Source organism: Mytilus galloprovincialis, chromosome 8 (genome assembly GCF_965363235.1).
Source record: "Mytilus galloprovincialis chromosome 8, xbMytGall1.hap1.1, whole genome shotgun sequence".
Taxonomy (NCBI): domain Eukaryota; kingdom Metazoa; phylum Mollusca; class Bivalvia; order Mytilida; family Mytilidae; genus Mytilus; species Mytilus galloprovincialis.
This window is the reverse complement of record NC_134845.1, coordinates 84,971,984-84,989,963: the sequence shown is the minus strand read 5'-3', so window position 1 is coordinate 84,989,963 and position 17,980 is coordinate 84,971,984.

The following is a 17,980-nucleotide window of genomic DNA, read 5'->3' as shown; positions in this document are numbered from 1 at the left end:
TTCATTCATTACTAACCCTTAGATAAAGTTTTATACTAATTATTTCCTCCTCTAAACAAATAAAAAAAAAATGATGCCTCACTCAGCCAGCATACCTTTTTAACCTCAATTTTTATAAAATGTAAAGGGAGGCAACTCTAATTTACCTGTTGAAAAGAGATCTGATGAGAATTGTAAAATAACAACTTATCCATCATAGATCAATATTTTCATGGGACAGTGGTGTTTATATGTAATCACAAGAATTATTAAACCCAGACACTATTGGATCCCTAACACGATTTCAATACATCGCGATATAATTGAAAATGAATTAGGTTTTTCTTTATGTATACTGTGTCTCAGTGACGGCTAACAACTGCAATTTTCTCCCAAGTCAAGTTTGATACTATTGAAAAGATCAATTGAAAAGTATGATTTGAATATGAATAAAAATAATATTTAAAAAGATTCACGTCTGTGTGACGGGATACCAGCGTCGTATCCACATTTAAAAGCAAGCAATCAAATGTTTATTGATATTAAATGGATATGTTATGAATGTAAGAAAATGGAAGTTTAATTTTTGAGGCGAGACAATGGATTTTTTTAAGGATGTAGATCCATGGGACGTCTTAAAAGCAAGAATTGCTTTAAGGTAAGAAAAGTCGTTATATTTTATTTATCGGTAATGATGTGAAATGTAAAATCTCGTTATTTTGTTTGTCAAGAGAAATCTTTTGTTAAAAAGTGATGATTTTATAATGACTGACTGATGCAGAAATGCATTTCCTGTGCAATGAAAATAAAAAAAGGGGGGAGATGATGGTTTATTAGATGATTGGGTAAACTAATTATTGATGGTTGGTATGCCTTTTGATGTTGGATATTAAAATCCGTTTTTGCTATCCATTAATGGATTTTCAAACATTTTATCGCTTTATTTCATGATGTGTTTTTCTTGATAACAAATTATTGTGGGTCTTCGATCTGCTTTATTTGGAAAAGTTGTTGTAAAAACATGCATGTATGTAAAATAAAAATTTTCAGAGAAAATATCAATGTGAAATCAGATAATTCACTTTTGTAAAACAAACTTAACTCAAATTGTCTACTGTAATTTACAGAATGGATTGGTATAAACTATGGTGGATTAATTTATTTTCGTGGGTACCAATTTTCGTGGAATGAGGAAAACTTGCATTATAATCGTGGATATTTGATTTCTTGGTTTAGGCATTGTCAGCATTATGCAACATTCCTTTAGAAAATTTGTAATTCATTAAATATTTATATATCGTGGTTCCCCTGTACCCACGAAATCCATGAAGATTATTATCCAACGAATATTATTAGTTACATAGTGTGCTAGTGACCTAATACGGTATATATGGGGTCAGTAAATTCATTATGTGGTGAGAGCATCCCCATATGGAATTTACTGACCCCATATATACCGTATTAGGTCACTAGTACACTATCTAACGAATTTATCTTACCGACTATCTTAACGTGTGAAATTTAGACTAGTGACCTATCAAAATGAGCAAGTCTTCAATACTGTTAGCATTAAAAAACTATATATACGTCCATTGATCCTACAAAAACAGATACCAACAATAACAACTTGTAAGGTTTAAATGTGTTTTATGAATTTATTACAATCTTAATCATCAATTTCTTCGTCTGTTGAAACTTCTAGGATTTTTTCTCAGTACTGTTTTGTTTTTATAAAGGGACGTAACACCACTACTAACCGTGTATGAAATAAGCCCCGCCTCCCTACTGCCTTATATGGTATATAAAGGGACGTAACACCACTACTAACCATGTATGAGATAAGCCCTGCCTCCCTACTAACCTAATATCAAATATACACGGTTTGCACGCGGATGCTTTTAACCAATAATATTCCTAGAAATGTATAGGAGGTAAGATAATAATGAATCCACAGTTTGTGCCTATGAAGACCTTGTTTATATAAATAATAAGAAGATGAGACATTTAAACAAAATCATTTTATGTTATACAATTGTATTTGAACCATAAGTCATCGTGATAGACCCCATTAGGGCCATTACAATGCAAATAAAAGAATAAAAAAGGGGCAATTCTAAGATCCTTATGTAATTCCTTTGAACATTTTGAGGGGGCTTTTTAGTAATTTTATGTCTGGGTGCAGGAATTTCTTGCTGCCTTCGGCTGTTGTTTGCTCTTTGGTAGTCTTGTTGTCTCTTTGACATATTCCCCATTTCCATTCTCAATTTTTGTTGAATTGTAAGCAACTGAAGCTATATATTTTCTTTGGTTCTTATAACATGACTCTATACTTTAAAAGATTTCATCAATATGATATTGTTCTATTATATGTCATTATGATAAATAATAAATCATTGAAAATGTCTGTACCAAGTCAGGAATATGACAGTTCTTGTCCATTCGTTTTTGATATGTTTTGTAATTTGATTTTGCCATGTGATTATGGACTTTCCGATTGGATTCCTCCTCTGACTTCAGTATTTTTGTGATTTTACTTTTTGACATTCTTAATTTCTAAGACATTTTATCAATAAAGATGACCTTTGAAATAAACAAAATGTAGACTAATAAAATCTGCTACACAAAAATCTGTAACCTATTTTCTTTCAACCCTTTGAAGTGTACAAGCTGCTATAAAATATCTCCCATAACAAAAATGCCATTGAGAAATTAAAAAAAAATCTGTATTATAACGTACATTAATGAAAAAATATGTGGCAACATTTCATTGTAATCTTATATAGCATAGATGATTATAACATTCACCTCTTTGCAGGTTACGAAGTTGGGTTACTTAGGGGAGAAGCTGATCACCCCTGCTGTGTATGCAGTACTCATTTTAATTTGAATTCATGACTTTCAAGGTTATATATATCATTTGTATATAGCCAGTTTTTGATTGAATTCTGTAATAAATATACATTGTACCAATTTCAAGATGTTTAACTTTTACTGGTCTCATTTTGACACTTGTTGACTTATGATGTTTGCAAAACAATCCCTTTTGGTCTGTCCCTGAGAAATGTCTATGAATATAATATATCAAAATTCAAGGATAGCAAGTTATTTCCTTCATTTATCATGTTTATAGACAAGCTCATATCATATAAGATATCCCCATCCTGTTTAGTTTAAACATATTTATCTATAGTGGATTGGGAAACAAGTTTTTCAACTTATTTTAATCCCTTTCCACTTTGCGGGTGCGAGTGATGGCTTGTAGCGGCATTATCCTCCTCTTTTTCAAAATCCACAAGGGTGTCTTTAACGTGCAAGAGATATGGCTCTCTCTTATCCCCATCCTGAATACCTGAAAATAACCATCTTTCTTAATGTTGTGGTGTAACACTGTTGTTTCAGATAAGGGTGAAGGGGTGGTACCTATTAAAACGTTTGGATGGTGAGTTGTCTCTTTGGCACTCATACCACATCTTCTTATATCTATATACTGTAAATTCAGAAATTATTGTGTGCATTTATTGTTGCGATTTTGATTTTTACGATTTTAAGACTTAAATGCGATTTTGATTTTTTAGATTTTGAGAAAAACCCTGTTAAATTCATATAAAATATTTTAAAATGCGAGCTTAAATTATTGCGTTTATATCTTTGTCGCATTTTTCGCATTAATAAAAACCTCGCAATAATTTCTGAATTTACAGTAGTTTAAACATTACTGGAGTTTCACTATTTTGTGTTCTAAAAATAGATCATGTGATGTCTACTTGTGAGTGAAATCTTCCAAAGAAGGATGATGAATTATTCTGTCAGATATAAAAGCAAGGTTATTAATTTTAACTATAAGTCATTCCAATCAATATACCTTACCTTACCTGAGACACAGCTGATCATCAATATTGATTGACTTTCTTCAGAGTTTATAGAATATATGTAGCAGATGGGTTTTCTCCAATATTTTTTAAACTTATTTTAATATAAGAACAGACGATTTTTTTGAAGTTCGCCTCTTGCTGTTTTGAAGACCCATTGGTGGCCTGCAGTTGTTTTTTTTTTTACACTTTGGTCGGGTTGTTGTCTGTCTGACACATTCCCCATTTCCATTCTCAATGTCATTATTAATTATCATGAAGTCTATACTATTAAACGACAAGACCTCATTTTGTGTGTCACTTCTCTTCCTTCCGCAATAAATTAATCATCATGTCTCTGTGTCTGATAGGTACCATGCATAGTCGCATTTGTCATCCATTCTTATGATTATTTAGTTTGGGTTATTTTGGGAGGAAAACAAAAAAAAAGGCATCCCGGATAATGCTTCCGACTTTTAAGTCATGATAAGAGCTCCAGTTTTTAACTTTTAAACATAACTTATTCGGGGAGAGGACAACTATTTTCGTGTTATTCTGCATGTATACTATGATTATACTCCCATAAATCAATATAGAGACTCTCTATATAATATAGCAGTGATTGCCGTGGAGAAGCAACTTTGAATTGATAGTGAATAGCAAATAAACTTAATTTTATATAATATACATATGTTCATAGTACTTTAATAGTATACAGAAACGCGAAAATCATGGAATAATTTATAGAAAACAAAAAAATAACAGATGTTTGAAAAAAAGAGGCAGACTTAAAATAATTGTCCTGTCTCCAAGTACTTATGCCTTTTCGGTGTCAGATCCAGAATAGGGGCCCACTGACTGCCTAAAAGTATATATAATGCTTCAATGATTCCCTATATAATCAACCATTTTTTTCAGAAAAGGGAGGGCGGGACCCTTGAACCTCTCTTAATCCGCCTTTGCAGTTTTGAAACCTTTTCTGAAATTCTGCAGAAAAAATTTTACAACTCATCTTACAACAGTTTACATACTTTCAACCGAGCTCTAAATTTTACGCAGGTGCGTTCTAGTAATTCTTAAATCCAAATTTATTTTTTTCAATTTAACAAAAAAAATAATTAGAATTATCTCCCTTGGAAAACTGAAGCAATTACCATTAAACTAAAAGTTATTTTGATATGGAAATATATTATTATAGAATGTCATGAAATTATAATTCTTAAATCAAATATATTTATTTTCTTTCAATATTTACAATTAAAATATTTAGTTAGAATTATCTCCCTTTGAACAATGTAGCAATTACCATTACTATATATTTTAGTTCTATTTGTTTGTTACAAAAAGACTAAGTATTTTATCAGTGTCAGTATATAATCCAATGACAGCACCATTTATAAATACTGTCATTAAAATTTAACTTGATATTGACAAAATGGCTGGGGATCCACCACCATTATTGTCCTGTGGGTAGTAAGTTGGGTTAAAACCCGTGGCTTTGCCATTATGTTTTTGACGTGTGTGAGATGATATATTAGGTTATGATGACCTACGATTTAACACCCGTCAATTTTTTGTAAATTAAGTTACATTTAATTCTTTACTGGCTTAAGTTGTCAAGGAAAATATACTATTGAATAAAATAAACATAGGGATTTTTTTAATGGTTTTGAAATAATATGAAATTGTAAAGAAGTAAAAAGGGTTAACTGCTGGTTTGAATGTTAAATGCATTTGAAAACATAGTGTTGAAATCATTGACCTGAAGATATGGAAGTTTTGCAAAGCTGTTGTCATTCAGAAGTAGCCATTTACAGTGTGCGGAATTGGCCTGTAGTATTTTAATCCAACAATTCTTGTTTTCTGGACCACATTTTATGCAGCTGGCTTACATATTGTTACATCTATTCTATGCATACACTGTCACACAATGATGTAGAATATAAATTTCACATCAAAACTAACTCCAAGTTCATTATCATATATGGTATGTTGACCCTCTCTTTTGAGCTATCTGGACTCTGAGCTACATGAATGTATGGTAAGCTAACATTGGGGAGATACCAAGCATGTTGTCAGACTAATTTTGGTCCTGTGTCAGACTAACATTGGCGCTGTGTCAGCTGACTACCAATATCTTGACGGTGACCATGTGCTTTTCCTGCTTGTCTTCTCAGAGGGGTTGGATGTTAATGATTATAGTGAAGTCCTGTTGTATAGAAAAATATGTTTTATTCATTTTCCCTTTGATCCTTCTACCTTATAATTTTTAAATCTTGTTGATATACAAAATATGGGGCAATGACTTCACGTAACAATGCAGAAAGTTTTCTTTTCAACTCTGAAGTGCATGCATTTAAGCAACTGCTGCAATAGTGCATGTATGCACAAACAGACATGTTTTGAAGGTTTCATATTACTATAACTAGTTCAATTCATAAGTGAAAAGTAAATATTTTTTTGTGACTCTGGTGAATATTTGTCTTATGGGCATTTATACCACAGCTACTTATTTTGTATATATTAAAAACTTACACAACATAGTTTGTTTCAATTATAATGCACATGCAGTTACAAACAATCGCCAGAGCATATAAATTGCTATGCTTTATTTATAATGTATCTGACAAATTCTCAATAACATATTGCATGTCTAGATCGTTTTCAACTTATTTTAAGTAATTATAATGTTTATAAATTTAAATGCATTGCAGGTATTTGTGTGGGTTGTTTTACCTCTAAAAAAGTAAAACATAAGGAAACTAATTTGGCTCAATTTTAGTTCTGAACTATTTAAAGAATCTAGTAAGAAGGACATCAGGGGCAGATCCAGCCATTTAAAAAAAGGGGGGGGGGGGTTCCTAACCCAGGACAAAGGGGGGGTTCCAATTACATGTCCCCATTCAAATGCATTGATCGTCCAAAAAAAAAGGGGGGGTTCCAACCCCCGGAACCCCCCTCTGGATCTGCGCCTGGACATAGATAGCTGAGTTATGTATACAATGGTCAAGGTCTACTCTTTATGAGCCATTGTATTGGTTAGTGCCATGGTAGTGGTAATAGTTTTTCAGTCTTGTCATAGCAAAAAAAGCACAAAAAAAGATAATTTAGTTCTAAAATTGATTTCATACAAAATAATAGATTAGAACCATGAATTTAAGGAAATGTTTATCCATACAGAGGAATTGTTGAAGAGTAAACAGTAACTAAATCAAGTATCAACAAACATCAAACAAGAAATCTACATTAGAAGATCTATAAGCTCTGTTATAATGACTCAGAGTGGCATACATGTAGGACTGACAGAGTAGGAGGCAGGGTGTGGTTGGCAAGCTTCTTCTATAAAAGCAATTTTCTATAGTCTTATAGTCAATCAGCTAGTTATTGTCCATTTTAATTTATTCATTTTAATGCTTTCGCCGTAGATGATGGGGGGTATTTATGTTACCCGCTACCGTTTGTCCTTCCTTCCTTCTGTCCTGTATTTATTTCCCTCAATCTAACTTAAGTTTGCCTCATTGAAATTTAATTACTTGATTCATGAAAAATGCTACGAACCAAAACTCACAGACAAGAGTTCCAATTTGAGCAGTGAGTTATAAACCTTTTAGAGTTATGCCCTGTTTAACTTGAAAATTGCAAATTTTTCAGTTTCTGCATTCTTACTTTTAAATTTTATGACAATTGTACACTACTTTGAAGACCACACTTGATACAGACAGAGTTAGAATTTTGACAGTGAGTCACTTATCTCTTTAGAGTTATGACCCTTTTTAATTGCAATAATTGCAAAGCTTGAATGGAGGTATTTGTGTCCTTAAACATATTCTTTTTTATACCCCACCTAGGATAGTAGAGAGGCATAATGTTTTCTGGTCTGTGCGTCCGATCGTCCGTCTGTCCTTTCGTTCGTCCGTCCGTGTATCCCGCTTCAGGTTAAAGGTTTTGGTCAAGGTAGTTTTTGATGAAGTTGAAGTCCAATCAACTTGAAACTTAGTATACATGTGCCCTATGATATGATCTTTCTAATTTTAATGCCAAATTAGAGAATTTATTCCAATTTCACGGTCCACTAAACATAGAAAATGATAGTGCGAGTGGGGCATCCATGTACTGTGAACACATTCTTGTTTGTAGAGAGTCTTATAACAACAACACTTTAGGAACTGCTTCAGAAATTTTATTGATCGACATGTTTCGGTGCAGGCATCGTCATCAGAATAAAAACAATACATAAAATCATGCTGATGTACAAAAGCCGGTTGTTTTTATTTATTCATTATTTATCCTTTTGCAAATAAATTGCCACGTCTTCCCAAATAAGCCACTGCACCACAAAGTCCTTATATTCTATAAAGCCATATAATGTATATACCCAGTACATGCTGTTTTCAGCATAAAGTTACCTGCATGACAAGGCCATTACCCAACATTAACAGCCTTGTCTTATTGTCATGTCTTGCCCAACAATTTTATATGCCCCTATGCCAAAAAAGTTCTCTGCATTCTCTATAAAGCTATATAATGTACCTACCCAGTACATGCTGATTTCAGCATAACGGAAAGTTACCCGTATGACAAGGCCATTACCCGACATTGACACATAATTATAAATTAATACTTAATAATGGACTGATATTACATGTATTGATAGAATTCTCAAACAAATCAGTTGAATGTTTGCTAACTAAATCCATCGTAAGTGGAAAATGATAACTTGTCATTCTAGGGGGACGGCTAAAGTAAATTAACCTTCGTTCACCGCATTGTCACTGGTCGCTCATAAATTCTACCCGACGATTGATATTAAATGAAATGTGAGGACTTTAAAATAACATATATCAAAAGATTTAAGTTAATTTGGGTCCAAATTAAGATTGCGTCCATTGATGAATGACAATAAAGCTACTGTGAGATTAAAACGTGTATTAAAGTATGTAAAGAATGTTTAAATCCAACTTTGTATGTGGTAACATAATGTATGGGTACAGCACTCAAGTGAAATGTGTGGAATATTTCAATAAACAAACTTGTAGCTGTTTTTTCTCCTATAATGACTTGTAACTGAATGTATATTTGTAATCCAACATTCCAAATATGTTCAATTGAAAAACTTTTTTTCTCTCATAGTATAAATAAGAAGATGTGGTATTAGAGACAATGAGACAACTCTCTGTCCAAGTCGCAATGAGTACAAAGTGAACAAATATAGGTCAAGTAAGGCCTTTAACAGGAGCCTTATGGCTCACACTGAACAGCAAGCTATATAAAAGGGCCCAAAAATGACTAGTGTAAAACAATTCGAACAGGAAAACCAACAGCCTAATCTATGAAAAAATGCAACCGAGAATCACTTATGAACCACATCAACAAACGACAACCACTGAACAATAGGTTCCCGACTTTGGACAGGTGCAAACAAATGCAGCAGGTTTTAAATGTCTTAGCAGGCGCCAACCTTCACCCTAAACTGAAGTAGTAGTGAAACATTACAATATAGACAATGACTTGTTACAGCTTCTTACCTGTATTGAATACATTAAATACTTACATTCCAACAAAATGCTTATATATTTTAATAAAGACTAATTTGTTCTTGCTGTCAAATCTTGTATCATATATAAAGACAAGTGCTTGTCAAATGTTAGTTTCCAAAAGGAATGGCAGTGGCAGCTAATTGCCAACATCTTGTTAAATTTTATCTAGGTATCTCTGTTTATGGATATAACTAATTAATAGTAGATGGTACCAAAATAAAAGTAAAAATTGAGTTGTCCCCCTTAAAAGAAGGTTGATATAAAATATATAAGAAAGTTTTAAGTTTCTGATCTTTATCTGTTTGAAAGATGAAAACACATAAATTTTAAACATGAAACAGATTTTTTTTATTTTTATAAATTTGTATATCTATCTTTTCTCAGTTTTTATGTTATTGATGTGTTTGTGAAAATGATATATCGTGCAGTTGTAACAAATAAATCAAACCCGTTCTTTTATTTTGGGTTTTTCGGTCATTGATTTTAACTAAGATACTGCATAGCGGAGTCCAAAATTTTACAATCAATGTATACAAGTACTTTGTATCTTCATATCTTAAATCAAATTTTATATGTTTCATTTTGTGGATTTGAATAAATTCTAGAGTTTATATACAAAATGTACATTGTATCTTTAAAATCAGCATGAATTGCAGAATTTTTGTATCCAATTGTCCCAGGATAGCTTAGTATTTTCACGTCTATCTGAATTGTATTATATAACAAGTGATTCTTTCAGTGTTTTAATCAGCCAGTTCAAATGAAAAATGTTAAACTTCAGAAATTTTTTGCTTTTTTTTAATCGCTGCTAAAAAATTAGAGATTAATTATTGGTTCCTATAGACAGTGTCATGCAGGAGAAAAGATAAATAAAATTACAATTCAACATGTTCAATGTTCAAGGAAAGAAAGTTTTGTTTTAAACCATAATCTTTGACTTACGATGGTTTTTCAATTGAAAGTATGAAAGCATTGGTGTTTTAAAGGATAAACTTTGACCTCTTGTTAAGTTAAATGTTTCATACATGTAAAGTTAGTGGTTTGAATGTAGAAAATACACAAATAAGTGTATATAATCTTCCTGGGGGCTAATTTCAGGTAATCACTTTTGTTCAAAGACAATATTTAGTCCTTTGCTCAATAATAAGATTATAACAAATTTGAGAAGAAGTAGCACAAAAGTAGTGATCATTTAAAACTTATAATAGTCACTTATGCTTTGTTATTTTGCCTAGTCAACCATTCGAGGGAAGAGTTTTTAAAAATAATTAAAATTTGGAAAAATTACTTATAATAATATAATTACCACACTTTTTAATCTTTTATTGGCAGTCAATACTTAAGTATAAGTTTATTAACTTGTTCGGTCTGCAGAACTGCAGGAAAGCCTCTTCAGACGTCTGGTTTCGTTATTCTACCGTTTCTTTACAGGATTAAAAAGTCGTTTTTTGTACTAAGAACCTGTTTTCTGTCGTAATATAATAATTTAAGAAGATTACGATATTAGTTCATGAAGTTTTTAATATTTGAATAGAATAATTGAAATGATAGACAACGACCAACACAATCTTTTGTTCAATGGACGTCTTTAATGTTTTATTTTCGTCAAAAATAAATGTTTTCAATTACATTTTGGATGTAATTTATTGTTAATGTGCCGTGATAAAATGTTTTATAATCAAAGGATACATAATTTCTGTGCGATTTGACTTGAAAATTTATAACTTTATTGGATTAATTGTTTGTATTCTGGTGTATTTAATGTTTTGACTCAACAGAAAAGTGTGGCGATAAAAATACTACAGAAATGCATAGTTACTAAGATTGTAAGGGGAACATTTTCACTTCATTTGTGACAAATTTACTGGATTTTAAATGAATACAGTGATAATGTTTTCAAACATTTTTGATGAATAGCGAAGAGTTATAAAAATTCAAAGGAAAGGAAACATTTAATTTTCACTGGATAATTATATTTAGAGGTCAACTATTTACTTATTTGTGTGTATTTTACTAAGGGGGCCAAATGTTTGGAGTGGTTTATTATCAGTTATTATGAATAAACCACCTATTCCACAAACCCCTAGAAACAGGAGCCCAAATCCTGCTGTTGGACATAACTATGGGACTACATATTTAGATTCTCAAGACAGGACTGCAAAATACAGGAGGAATAGACCAGCTCCAATTATAATTAGAAAATCATCTAGTCAGAGCAATATATCACAACAGTCTCCAACAAGATGTGAAAGTCCAAGAATAGGCTACGGGTCTCCTAGACGAAGCTCTAGTCAATCAGGAATTCACCAGAGACACAGTAAAAGGAGTCCAAGTCCAGTTATGTCACCACGTAGTCCCACGACCAGGAGTCCAAGTCCAGCTATGTTGCCACAAAGTCCAAGGGCCAGGAGTCCAAGTCCTGCATTGCTGAGTCCAAGAAGTTCTAGTCCCAGTGTTACACAACAGGTCCAGCGTAGTAGGAGTTCCACTCCATCGCTTCTTGAAAAGTTGTTGAGGAAAACAAAAGAAAGTTGGGGCTATGATGGGTAGGTAGATGTTGGTCTGGTATTTACTTGGGGATATGATGGGTAGGTAGATTTTGGTCTGGTATTTGTCCTGATATGATGGGTAGGTAGATGTTGGTCTGGTATTTACTTGGGGATATGATGGGTAGGTAGATGTTGGTCTGGTATTTACTTGGGGATATGATGGGTAGGTAGATTTTGGTCTGGTATTTACTTGGGGATATGATGGGTAGGTAGATGTTGGTCTGGTATTTACTTGGGGATATGATGGGTAGGTAGATGTTGGTCTGGTATTTACTTGGGGATATGATGGGTAGGTAGATTTTGGTCTGGTATTTACTTGGGGATATGATGGGTAGGTAGATGTTGGTCTGGTATTTACTTGGGGATATGATGGGTAGGTAGATTTTGGTCTGGTATTTACTTGGGGATATGATGGGTAGGTAGATTTTGGTCTGGTATTTACTTGGGGATATGATGGGTAGGTAGATGTTGGTCTGGTATTTACTTGGGGATATGATGGGTAGGTAGATGTTGGTCTGGTATTTACTTGGGGATATGATGTTTTATGAAGATTTTATTGTTTCTGAACTGTTTTGGTACTCATCAGATTTTTAAAGCGATTTATGATATATGCTACCTATAGTATAATTTGCATTTCTAAAGACGTAGTAATAATAAGGTACGTTACTATGTTTCTATATGAGTGCAAGATATTTACACATGTGCAATATATATAAGACATGGTTTATAATACCAAGAAAGGGTTAAATTTAGTATTTCCTACTAAACTTGACCTTAAAAGATAGTCATGCAAGGCATGTCATGATTGAGCAAGCGATTTTCAAGGTCACTGCGGGACATTGGACATTGCACGGAGACCATTTATTAAACATTTAGGTTTGGTCTGATTTTATTTCTCAAAGCTTTGGGAAACATAAGATAAAATCTGGAAATATCAGAATAAATGAAATATATATTACAAATGTATTAAACTTCAAATTTCATATATAAAGTCAAATGGGCTTATATATTTCTTTAAGAAAATTCTCTGAATATTTTCTGTTTAAGTTGCATGCAGAATGCATTATTTGTTGATTAAGGTTACAAATAGTTTGGAACTGTGGACATGTTATGCTTTATAATATCATGAAATGTAGATTTTTAAAATCATTTGAGATTAAAACCAAATATAATTACAAATTTCCTTTCAAAGTCTTTAAATTGCAGCTTGAGCTTATTCAATAAAGATTTTCAATAATAATTTAATAACAAAAAAGTGTATTGAAATTTCATAAAAGAAACATTAAGAAATGGATTGAGGCATTCCAATTTATTGTCAATAACTAATAATTAAAGGTGAGAAAAATCAAATTGCTGTGTCACATCTAACCTTGACATAACCTTGGAACTAAACCTGGTTTTGATTTAAAGTATTCTCCTGTATGGAGGTTACAATGGTACTGACATAACGGCAGCGTTGCTGGGCTGGTCCTGTCAATGCTTTTGTAATGAGTCTTTGATATACGTATGATGTGGGATTTTTCAAAAGAGAACTACCTTAAGGCACATTTAAATCTTTATTTGTTTATTACATATATTTCTTCTAAAGATAGCATTTTTTGAAAACTTTTTTTAGATCTATACAATATTAGTAATATCGATTTCCAATAAAAGGTCAAAAACTTGAATTGCAATGGATTTTAAATCGATTAATTTTGCATTATGTATGTTTTATGACAAAACTAATATATCTATAGTGACAAATGCAAAACATGAGGTAGGAGGGGGTGTAACCCTATTAATTTATTGTCTTCCGCGTTCATTGACTTGAGATCCTCCCTAGCTGTAAGAAATTACGATTATGAAATTATACATTTATAATGAGAGACCAGAGATGTATGTTTTGAATTATCTGTCTAACATAAGTTATGAATATTATATGATATTTGTTTCATATGTGAACCTGTCTTAAGGGTAGGTTATAATCTCTATAAATTATGTTTATGTCAAGTGTTATGATATAATGTATGGAGGAAAGTGGTGTTTTCACAATGGAAAGTTTGAACTTTGTCAGATGAATTTTAATTTATGGGTAGCTATATCATAAAGGCCTTGTGCATTTACAAGTAGAGAATTTGTAAACATGTATTTGTTCTGCCTAACTGAATTTCCCCTGGAAACTTTGTTGTAAACATTGTCACACCACATCTTCTTTTTTATATTCTCAATATATATATTGATGTTGGAACAAATCTTCTATACCATCTATTCCACTAGGGTTACAAATCTTCTATACCATCAGCTATTCCACTAGGAACAAATAAGATTAAATGTTTGTTTCAGTGGGAGTATATATATTTTAAAATATTTTTTTTTCAATTTGGAACTTAAATTAAAGAGAAACTTTTAATTCATGACAAAATGATTGATTGGTACATTTTTGCAAAAGTTCTCAAACAGACAAAAACAAGTATTTTTCTGAAACTTTTGCATGTGTTTGTGTGTGAGTTTATGTGGAATAGAAGGGTAGCCAATTTGGATTTTGCATCCATTTGTTCTTCTTACATTTAAGAACTTGTTAAAATGCAAAAATAAATGTAATTTTAACCCATCTAGAATAGTTACTGAGGTAACTTTAAAGTCATATGAAACCTCATATTAATATACTTTTTTCTGAAGAAAATTCTTTAATTTGTCCACATTTAGAAGATGTTTACTTTTTATGCCCTACCTACGATAGTTAAGAGGGGCATTATGTTTTCTGGTCTGTGGGTCCGTTTGTTCGTCGGTCCCTGAGGCTGTCATTCAGTCCTTCCGTCTGTTCTTCTGTTCATCTGTCTGTCCCTCTTCAGGTTAAAGTTTTTGGTCAAGTTAGTTTTTGATGAAGTTGAAGTCCAATCAACTTGAAACTTAGTACACATGTTCCCTTTATGATCTTTCTAACTTTAATGCCAAACTAGGGTTTTGACCCCAATTTGTCAAGAGTTACCTCCCTTGAAACTGTATTGGATGCCCTTAAATAGTTAAAACATGAAAGTAATATTGAATATTACTTCCATGGTTAAAAAATATTGATGAAATTATCAAATATCAGTATAAAATATATCCGCTAAAAATTAATTAAGTGTTGTTTTAACAAAATAAATACAACTAATTTTTTTATCATCCTCCAATCTATTTGTTTTAATAATAATAATATCATTTTCACTAATGATATTATCTTTCCAAAGAAAATAACCACCATAAAAAAATAAAATGTTCATAGAGAAGAGCTGTTATTTTAAACTTTAAAATTCAGGTAAAAAAAGTTTACCTGAAAGATGACTTTTCTGTGCACCAATAGTGATGATGTCATCACTTATGGCCATGCCTACAGGTGATCACAATAACAGGTGAGATATCATGTGCCATGTGTACCTGTGATTTGATTTGATTTGTGGTTTTATCTGAGGAAATATATACTCCTGAGGTAAGCTTGATGTAGGGGATACATGTAATGGGGAGGGGTTAATATGATTGTCCCTCCTCAAGTGACAACATCCAGGAAGTGAAAAATAATATGAGGTCCAGTGATTTTGTTTACATTTATCAATCAGTGTTATGTCAGTAGTGCATTTTGTTCCCATAATTTTCCCCTAATATCTATTTAATGTTATTCCTAAACTTTTGTTAGTTTGAAAATATGTTCTATGGTATGGCCAATCCAAGAATGTTGACAATCTATAAAATACTAACAAGGAAAGTTTCATGTCAAGTGATGTCTGTTCAAATGTGGTCACAGTTTGCACCACACAGTCTGTTACTCAAATCGGAAATACAATCAATAGTCTCTAATTTGGAAAAATCTCTCTAGACTCGGCAACAATTTAACATGATGTCAAGAAAAGTTGCTGATGAAAACTTGTTGTTCCCACCCCCATCCCCCTTAAAAATGATTTAATAGATATTCCTTCTTTCCAGTTGGTGATTTATAAATTTAAAGGATGAATTAAGTGTTCACATATGGCAGCTAATTGTCCCGGTCTTTTGTGGTTGATTATTTAGGGAATCTGTAATAACTAGCATTACTACCCCCTCTCTCTTTATGAAAATTTCTGGATCTGCCATAGGTTGTTGGCGTATGTCCCCACAAATGTAATTGTCTTTGACTGCCACACATTTTTTTTCAATTTTTCAGTAATTTGTTAAATTAAAACTCACAAAGGTATAATCTTGATGTCCGTATTTTGTTATATCATTGAGTAAAAAAATTGGAATTCTTACATTTCGTTAATGCTGTAATGTGTAGGTGTAGTTTACGAAAATGTTAAACATTCTTTTATCTTTATTTTTACTCCATATGGAAATGACACGTTTTCCCAATGCTTATATTATAATGCGTAGGCGAAGTTTACAAAGATTTCAAACATTCTTCGATCTATTTTGATTTTTACTCGGAGGGCATATATGGAAGTATGACATTTTCCTAATGCTATAATGCATATAGGTGGAAATTACGAAGATTTCAAACAGTCTTCTATTTAGATTTTTACTCAATATGAAAGTGTTACGCTGGTCCCTAAATGCTATAATGTGTAGGCGGGAGTTTACAAAGATTTCAAACATTCTTCTCTTTAGATTTTTAGTCCATAATATGCACATAGTAATTAGAAGTAATTACCTATAGATGTTCTGTGTCATATTTCTAGTTTGAACATGACAAAAGACACTGATTGAGTAGGTGTGAAATATACCATGATATACAGGAACCAACATTATATATTTGCTCCAATATGGCATAAATTATGGTGTAAGATAACAAACAAGATATTGATATATTGGTTTAGATGATAATTAATTTGAATGAACATTGAATATTGGCATTGTGTGGTGAACATATGTTTTAACTTGAATATCCCATTTATGTTATATTGATTTTGACGACCATGATTTCTTCACTTCACATTCAATATTCAAATTTTATTTTCTGCTTTTTAGATATTTTTAAAACCTTAACCTAGTGTTCATTGATATAGCAGTTTTTTGGTCTTTAAGTTTAATTTAGTCATGTTTTACATTTGTGATGTCTGGGCCTTTTATAGCTGACTATGCAGTATGGGCTTTGCTCATAGTTGAAGGCTATACACTGACATATAGCTGTCTCACTTGGTCTCTTGTCGAGAGTTGTCCTATTGACAGTTATACCTCATCATCTTTTTTTTTTATGTTTGTCTCTTTTTTCCAAGAAATTAGGTCACTACTAAGGGCCCAGGTTGTGATCTGTTCAGATGTGCTGTGTGATATATTAGGTAATTCTTGGTCCGGTATTCATCCATTTAAAACTTGTGTTGCATAGAAAATTTGTACAGGTCAAGATCAAACCCCCCCCCCCCAAAAAAAAAAATAAAATATAGAGGAAAACATAGATAGAGAATACTGTAATAAATTGTACTAAAATATAAAGAATAAGTTTGGTGTAATCAAACAAAATATCAGAAGAGATCAGAAAAAACTTTCAGCTATCGATAGGTATCATTTTTTGTAACATAACTTTTGTAAGTTGATCTCTATGATCGAACCCGTTTGATATTCATATACAAGCTGTGAAATTGTCTATATCTATATTGATTAAAGTCTGTATAAGGGCTCTTGTTTCTAATAAATTTTTCAGCAGTTTGAAAAATTAATGACGTACTTGCACAATATTGAATTGCTATGTAAAATGTAGAGTCAGCTGTTTTTGTAAGCTATAATGAATGAACAAAAGAAGATGTTGGTTTTATATTCAATGAGACAACATTACATACAGGGTTATGACAAAAAAGAAGCACAATTGCCTTAAAAAGTTGTATTCAACACTTGTAATACGGTACATTCGACTAGAATCAGATTTCCAAAAGGTCTGTGATTTTCACTGGGCACTAAGGGTTATCAACCAAAAAAAAACTGACAACCACAATATAGAGGGACCTGATGGGTCATTTTCATTCTTCGTGATCTGTTTTTCTACAGATTTTTTTTCTTCATATTTTCATGTTCCAAGATCATGTGAAAGTTTATTTTCTGTGAATCGTGATTGACAAAAAAATTAACTCGTGAATCGTGATGA